Source organism: Homalodisca vitripennis, chromosome 8 (genome assembly GCF_021130785.1).
Source record: "Homalodisca vitripennis isolate AUS2020 chromosome 8, UT_GWSS_2.1, whole genome shotgun sequence".
Classification (NCBI taxonomy): domain Eukaryota; kingdom Metazoa; phylum Arthropoda; class Insecta; order Hemiptera; family Cicadellidae; genus Homalodisca; species Homalodisca vitripennis.
In genome coordinates, this window is record NC_060214.1 from 70,406,178 (window position 1) to 70,415,284 (window position 9,107).

Sequence of the window (9,107 nt, forward strand, 5' to 3'; positions counted from 1 at the left end):
TTTGAGGCATGTTAGTATTTATTTCTCTGTTTTTCATAAGCCACTGTCAAATTGCCATATCACAATGTCAAGGAAGCCACTAGTTTAAAGTAACTCATGTGAAAACATTCATAATTTTGATCATTAAGTTTGGTTACATAGCAGTGTTTAAATAATATTTAAAATGCGTTTGATGATTTAAATTCGTCACTGGCGCGATCTGGAGTAACATTTTGATATTACATTTTTATTTACTATCTGCATTACACTACTCATCAAGCACTTTTTACTTAATATTTGATCAAATTTAAATGTAAACAGATGATTCAGCCAATTTTTCGATATGAAACTGAAGGTGTGAACAGCTGTTTAGTGCCAGTTTAATTTGGATTGTCAAACGTAAAATCTATATTTTTTCTGAATTTAAAAATATTCCAGGTAACTTTTCTTATATTTTGCTTCATAAAAGCCTTCAATGGATTTCAAAGAACATAAAAAAGTAGGCCAAATTGGTCCAGGCATTGTTAAGTTATGCACTTACCAACACATTTTGCGATTCATTTTGATAATATAGAATAACATCTTATAGCCAACGATTGAATTTTGGATTTGATGGCATAAGAATACAGGAAGGTTAGGATATGCAGCAAGATCTACATGTGCATGTTTGAACAATATCAGGACTAATATATGAAGGATATGATGATAAAAGATTTACATCCTTTTACAGTTTGGTAAGGATGCTAAGATATAAAGATGAAACGCAAATGCAACTCTGTGCCATACACTCAACTATGACAGGAGCATTCGGTGCAAAAAGAAAGCAAGTTTGGAACAAGATAAAATAAGCAATAAAAACTGTTTCTCAAAAGTAAAAGAAAGTTCTGAGTGTATAAAACGAAACAAATTTGGAAAGAAAGAAAAAGGTGGATAAATCGGAATCTTTTGCTCTATTAAAGTCAAGTTTCAATGTTATAATTTTTCAATCGTAATTTTTTTTAGATTTTCTGCTTAAAATTGTGTAAATAGTAAATTTTATTGTATTTTAATAGGCCATTGAAAAAAACTGTTTTTGAAACTAAACATTTATGTTTCTCACATAAATATAGTTAGTATAGTTTTAATTGGAAAAAATATTTATATTTATTTATGTATTTCATAAATATGATTTGTTGATAAGAATTGATACACGTGTAAGAAGTTTAGTACAAATCCATTAGTTATCAGTTAAGTAATCACTGCTATTACATCTAATTTGGTGTTTTTCGGTTCTTTGATGGCCAAAAAAAATATCTTAAAGATTTTTCTCTTCAGGCATTTCCTAAAATATTTTATTGAATATAATCAAGAGAACGGATAATCAGTAAATTTTACCTTCCAGGGAGACAGATAAACAATATATGGTCTAACTGTATACACTCATAATAGTGTATGATACCAAGGGAAGTTTAATCGTAATCATTACGTCTTTGTATATAAATATTTCGAGTAAGTTATTTTGAAAAGATCCGGAATCTATATAGGTAGAGTATAAAAGCGAGTAATTCTGGGAAAACTTGTTCTCGATATTGGTTGCTCTGAGCTATTCTACCTACTTACTTTTTACAACTTGTCTTTACAATTTAATTACAGTCTATGGAAATTGATAGACGATTTATAACAATCTCTAGAGAAGCCAGCAAGGCGTAATTAAAACCAGGAAGGGAAACAGTTATTCATAAATAGATGAGTAAACGAATTACCCACACACATTTTCAGACAAGGTATTTATTATTCATTAAAAAGCATGCTGGAAAGAACAATGTTTTATATTAAACAAAATGTTCTGCGTATTCTCAAAAAAGCTTTATTTCATGCCAATTTACGAAACGTATAAATACATTGTATTATTGATCCACTGTTTACCAGATGGAAGAGAGTTGAAGCTGTTGACAATCTGATGTATAGTGACGTCAGAGCCATCCATGTGATCAATCAAGCTCTGATGTTCTAAGATTAGACAACACGAGAGCACTAGATATGGATCGAATTGCTATAATAAACCAATCACTGGGTTAGATTTGTCTATTAGATGATAGTATTAAGGTTTTCAAACCTTAAGTGAATAGCCGCAGTATTTTCAATAAGATATATATTTTTAAATACAAACTTAGCACAATTACGGGCTATGTTCTTATTTGATTCTCGTATTAAACATATCAAAATATTAATTGTTGAAGTTACTTATGTATAAACACTGTTGTTTTATATTCCCAAATTATATATTTTCTATTTTAATATTATTTATATATTGAACTAGTTCACCGATACGTTTGGAAGATGTACAAGCATCGACATCTCTCATTTATATGAAAACTCACTTTTAATAATATATTTCTTGGTTTCTGCATTAGATGAATTTATTCCAGGTTTTATTACACATGTATTTCTGTTCAATAATTATAATATTAATATTTAATATTATTTGCTGAACGTCAGCAAAGTCTATAACTCAAGGGGGCGCAACATTTATCGTCTGTCACCCTCTTTACAGTCTGTCTGTCCGCACGACATCTTGCGAAAGAACGTATAGACTTGAATTTATGCATGAAGCTTCAATTTCCAGTTTCAATAAAGTTTATTCCAACCAATTTATGAATTATTATGAATAAAAAAATCATTTCTATATAAGCAGTTCTCTATATAAGTTTCGCTTTGATATTTCTGTCTGCTGGCTGTCCACACATCTCAGGAATGAAATGTTATAGATTTGAAATTTTCCATCTCACATTAGTTAAAACAGATAAAGTAGGCATGGTATACTCAAGCCTAGTCTACGTTAATCAAGTTTCACATTCAGTATAATATATCGTTGTATCTGTTTTTTTTTTATATATAACACATTTCAATATACCATTATTATCTTTGGTAATAAATAAGAGCATGCTTAAAGTTGGTTTTAATTAAAATTAAGTTTGAAGTCAACTTATTAGTTAACAAATAGTTTTACTTCAAAATTTTAAATAGCAAAAGGAGTAGACAAAACTATGATTTTGAACTCTTGCTAACTACTTAATAAAAATTAATGAAATAATATATAATAAAATTTTATAACAACCGATCAGCTGGCATGCTATACTAACAGCTGTTGTTATTGCATTCAGACTGTTCAAAGTGCATTTGTTTCAGTGTGTTTTTCTTCATATTCAATTTACACATATTTATTTAGAATATATTTTATATTGACTTTATATTTAATTTTTCTCTAAATTTAATTATATACATATTCTTTCATGGATTTTATGCAACTGTGATTAATTTAATGAAATTATAGCGAGTCGACAGTACATTTTGTTCTCTTAAGCTATTTATTTTAAAAAATAAGGGTCCTACAGTACTGGGACTTATTTTAATTTATTTTTCAGGTCAAAATTACTTGTAATTCAGGCATTTCCATGTGAACTTGTTTCTTTTTTTTAGGTCTTATTGTTTTTATTTCCTCCTGGACCATTCTGTATTTATTTTATTAATTATAAAAATTTTAAGATAAATCATATCTTACTTCCTGTATGTTATTGATATTCTACAAAAATTACTCAATTACTCATTCGTGTTATCATTTATTCTATGATACAAATTATAAAATCCCTGATTCTGCAATTGTGACAAAATAATTCTGAAATGTATGACACTAATATTCAGTTGAAGAAGTGGACCACAGATGAAACACAGCTTGTAATCTTTGCAACAATGGTTTAAATAAACCTCACGGTCGGTCATTGTAGGCAGCCGTTTTATACATACCCTTACAGAAATAAAGCAACAAAATTAGACTCGAAACGTTTTCTTTGCTCCTTTTTATAGGAATCCAACAACGATTTATTTACAAGCCACAAACCAAAAAAAGTAATTATTTTAAACGTCTTAAATTGCAATAATAGATTAAGAGAAGTTTAAGGAAGATCCTTTAAAAACACAAGGCCATATTTTTCTGAGCTTCAAAATGTTATAATAAGGATATCATCTTAATATTACAGTCAAAATAATAATTGGTGAATTAGTGCACACATCTACATAGTTAGCTAATACACTTTCAGTTATGCAAAGGGCATTTTCGTGAATTATGAAACATACGTTACACTCATCATTACATACAATTATATACAGTATTAAATACGTTTTTTACAAATTTTTAGGAGGCATTAGCAGTACAACTATTAGTTTCATTGCAAACGAAAATATGTCATACAGTTTTGTGAAACACCTGTTGGAAAATATTTTACCGTAGTCGCTATATTTTCTGCCTATTAAAATAAAATTATGAACCACTCAGCAATACCTAATGTAGTGTTTTTTATGTTTTAAATCAGGATAATGTCACTTAAGTAATAAAAGCTGTCTATGATTAATAACCTTCAAAACCATTTAATTGAATTTTATAATGTCATGTACGAAGGAAAAAATCTAAATTAAAAGTTTTTGGACCAAAGGAAATTTATATTTTAATATATTTTTAGTTACTAAAGTGTTAATTAATTCATAGATGAAATGAGGATTAAATATGACTTGAGAAGTGAAATAGATACAAACATACATTCTAGGAAGTTAGTTATAGGACAACCAACTTTGAGACTAAAAATGACGAATACGATTAATGTAGACTAATACTCACAAATCTCATGATCAAAATTAGGTACAAATATGTACACTAGATATCCCAACTAATGCATTGTATGCCTGTTAGGTCTTTAGGAAAAGTGTATATAAAAAGTGTCGCTACCCAAAGAGTTAATGTTTTAGCTAATTATAATATATTAGACTTTTATAAAGTTTTAACGCAGCTTATCACTCGAAAAACTGGAAAATTTATTTCTGTTTTCATTTATATATAAGGTTCACTGAGTTCTATGATGTTCCATATCCATTTATGGGATTGGACTGGGTCTTGTCGAAAATGTCTCGACACAATCACTCAATTGTTTAAAAATACTCAGTACAGTCATGTGACTGACAGTAGCCTACTCAAAAAATATAACTTATGGACACATATAGCTATAGACTAACTGTATATCTCAAATTTTGCATACAACCTTACGATGTTCTTACGAGACACATATAGCTATAGACTAACTATATATCTCAAATTTTGCATACAACCTTACGATGTTCTTACGAGACACATATAGCTATAGACTAACTATATATCTCAAATTTTGCATACAACCTTACGATGTTCTTACGAGACACATATAGCTATAGACTAACTATATATCTCAAATTTTGCATACAACCTTACGATGTTCTTACGAAACACATATAGCTATAGACTAACTATATATCTCAAATTTTGCATACAACCTTACGATGTTCTTACGAGATACATATAGCTATAGACTAACTATATATCTCAATGAGAGATTTCTAATCTTTAATTAATTTAACTCTCGAGATGTCCTGCAGAAATTAAATAGACGGACAATCATTGATAAAATAAATATAAACAAAAATCAGGTTAAGGCAAATTTCATGTGTGGAAGATAGATTTCATAGCAATGTTCAAATGATAAAATTTCTGGTGGGCTAGGGAGGTTGCTGCAACGAGAGAGTGCGCTGAAATCCAATCTTATCACCAAATTTCATTACTGACTTTAACATTACCACATAATTTTTTACTCTGTAAACAAATATTTCACTTGTTTGTAATCACATAATCACAAATTACGTTCAAATCTGAATGTACCCATTTATTTATTCTGCAATTTTATCTTTGCCATCGTTGTTACCCATAAGATCTATGTTAACAAAGTCGCTAAAGCTTAGCCAAATTCAAAGATTTCCAAAAAGGTCGTTTTCGAGATATCATGCGGAGAAGCAGATATAGAAAGATACACAGGTAGACAGAAATGAAAATTTTCCAGTCTCTCGAAGGATAGGCTTCGCTAAATGTCATCCAATACCAAATATTTCTTAATATTCCTCAGTAAATATTTCTTTATTTTGCAGAATATCCTTGTTAAAAATTCAAATGAAGAGTCAACTAGTCGCCTTCTGGTGGCTGTAATATATTGGGCAATGATAATTATATATGAACATATGTATAAAAAAATACTATTCAACCATTATTTAGTCTTTTCAGAAAATAAGTCACTTATGTTCATCGTGAAAACATAGGATCCACTGTATTTTCATATATTTTATAAACATTTTTGATCATTTAAAATATCCTCGCCATAGCATACGTGTTTATAAACGATACCAAATTTATGCTATAAATATATTGTACGTATTTAGCAATGAGGATTGCATAGAAAGTAATTAAAGTTAGTTAATACAAAAATGAAGAGCAACGTATAAAGGGATACACAAAGGAGCGTCAAGCAATTTTGTTTTACCTCAAAGTGGACATGTTTGACTGAAAAAGAGGACGGCAGCTTTTATATTCTTTTTTAATCCCTAGAGAATCGATACTCTCCAGATTACAGTGGTTTTAATTAAATTGTGCATAGTAGGAATTTTAGCACATAATAAAATCTGAGTAAATTTGTCTTTATATCAGTTTCCGAAGAGATTTTTACCGGTTTTTTGTTTCTACAAAAGTAAGGTTGTCGAAATAAATTTGTTTCACTGACAAGCATTGGAAATGTCGTCAATAAATGTTTTGTATACAATAATAACTAATATATATACTCTCTTCAATATTGATCATTAAACGAAAATCTTTTGATAACTTTAATTGTTCTGCGTTCCAACCTGGATAATTTAAGAAGTAATATACCTTAAAAATAGTATAATCGCAAAGTTTAAACAAAATTAAGAACAGAAGAAATGAAATTCAATTTACCTTACGCAAACCAAGTGAATATTATACTCCAATCAGGTAAGTGGGTATTTGTGTTCCCTCAATATCAGTTTCTATGTAAATAAGCAGAACGACTATCGGATAGCTATGCTCTTAAAGGAGCTAGAGGGGAAGTGGCTGAGCGAGTATGTGTTTCGTGTTTAATGTTGTATATTTTTTAGTTAGAGTTTAAATATAGTATTTGGGGAAAAAGGGTGTCGGTAGTGTGAGAATTAAGGTATAGGTTAAAAGGGACAGAATTAATAAAAATGACTGAAGGGCGTTTTGCCATTTATTAGTTGAACATAAATATCAAGTTGGTAATTTGAAGTTATCCGGAGGCCACTATTTTTTGAAGATGTTTTCTTACGGTAACCAAAAAACTGCAGTATTAAAAAGAACAGACTTACTATTCTTACTTTTCATTCTCAAAATGAAGCGATGTCAGTTAGAAGGAGGCTATTCTGTTCCTATTACTACTACTTGTTTCTACGCGGTGTAAGTAAGTTTAGATTAGGTTATCATAAATATTTTAATAGTAGTACCAATGTTAGTCCCCGATAAAAAAAAACTCTTCTATTTTAGTGCCCTCCGGATAGTACCGAACTACCTAAAGTTTCAGATTATTAAATAGTATTGAGGTTATACATGGAAAAAACGGATACTAACAAAGTGAGATCATGTTTTTACTCAGCTGAAGCACAGTCAGCATTATTCTTTGTTCTGCCGAAAGCTGTTCCCTGTGGTTAACCACAACCACCCTCCTCTCGACCTACCCTCCCTCTTGTTATCCCACCACTCCCTCATACTCCCTCTGGTTTTGAATTGCTTTTATGTTAAAATAATTTTAAATACAGTAAAAATTGTGACTTGTAGGCTTAAAAACGATGAAGAAGTTTGCGGACTTTCTACAACAGTCTTTTGTATTCCCAAATTATTTAAATGGTTTTCAAAGTGTAGTGGGAAGAACTTGAAAAAAAAAGAAAATTCAGGAGTTTTTCTCTTTAATACTTGTTGAAAAAAATCCGTTCTTTAAAAATTCTTACCCTTTTTTGCATCTAAATTTAATAATAGTAAATAACAAAAATATTGCTGTATATTCTACAACGTTGTTCGAAAATCATCTTTTTACAATACCATAAACACATTTTAACGTCTTTTTGACAGCCTTAACTTAGATTCAAAACACAAAAAACTTAGTTTTGTAAAAAATTATAAATATTCTTTAAATAGTTCGCGGTTTTTTTGGCTGGTGGTGGTCATTGATTTGTTGCGTGGTGTATATGTAGTGCCAGTTATTTGTATTCATACGTTACTCTGTTTATTATTATTAAAACGAACTAATTATCAATATTAATTTTTTAGTTTGGTTTTTAACAGGTTGGTTTTTTAACCTTTATCAACAGTAAGGGCTATATATTTTGTAACGATACGTCCCGTTTGATTAATTTTTTTAACTAATATTGTACTCTGCTCTCATTAAATGTGTCATACGTAAAATTTACTTCAAAAATCAGTTAAATGTTACCGCTAATATTAAATTTTTTTCACTATCCGTTATTCCAGTAAGATTTATTATTTAAATATCGTCCAGCAATCCAATGTTAGAAGAAACTAAAATCGATACTTTGTAATTCTTGCAGTCTGACAATATAGATTTTCCAAAACGAATTCAATGTTTCTCTTATTAGGTAAAAACTAAAATTTGTGCGAAATACCAGGTTTTGCAGAACGTGCAGAGAGAAAGGCTTTTTCCATCGCGTGTTTGGAGGTATTTGTCATGCTGATTTAAAAGATATACCAGTATATTTCACAGAATATTCCTTATCTTATGAATACTTGTACCGAACGTTTATTTCTTTGTTATATAACTAGAATTTTTTAAATTAAATTACATGTATTCCCTGTTTAGTTTAGAGGCATGATAAATAAACTAACTTTTGAACTTAAGCTCAATTCATATGTAGTGGATTAAATTATAGAAAAGTTGTCCTTTAGTAGTCCTTTAATTGTTTAATTCAGGTTTATATGAACAAAATAAATGTAATGCATTTTATATGAGTATTGTTTCTTCTTTTATAAAACTAATTTTATTTCAATAATTTTCCAGTTGATTTCAGAAAGTATTTAGTACATTTATGCCTAAACATACCTTAGCAAAAAACCACATACGTATTAATATAATGGATTGTGGAATTTTTCAACCCTATAATTCAAAAGATTCGAACGCAGTTGTTAGTGAAAATATTTTGATAATAATGCATAAGCGATATTGCTGGTAAGGTAGCTAAAATGTCATAATATTTGAATA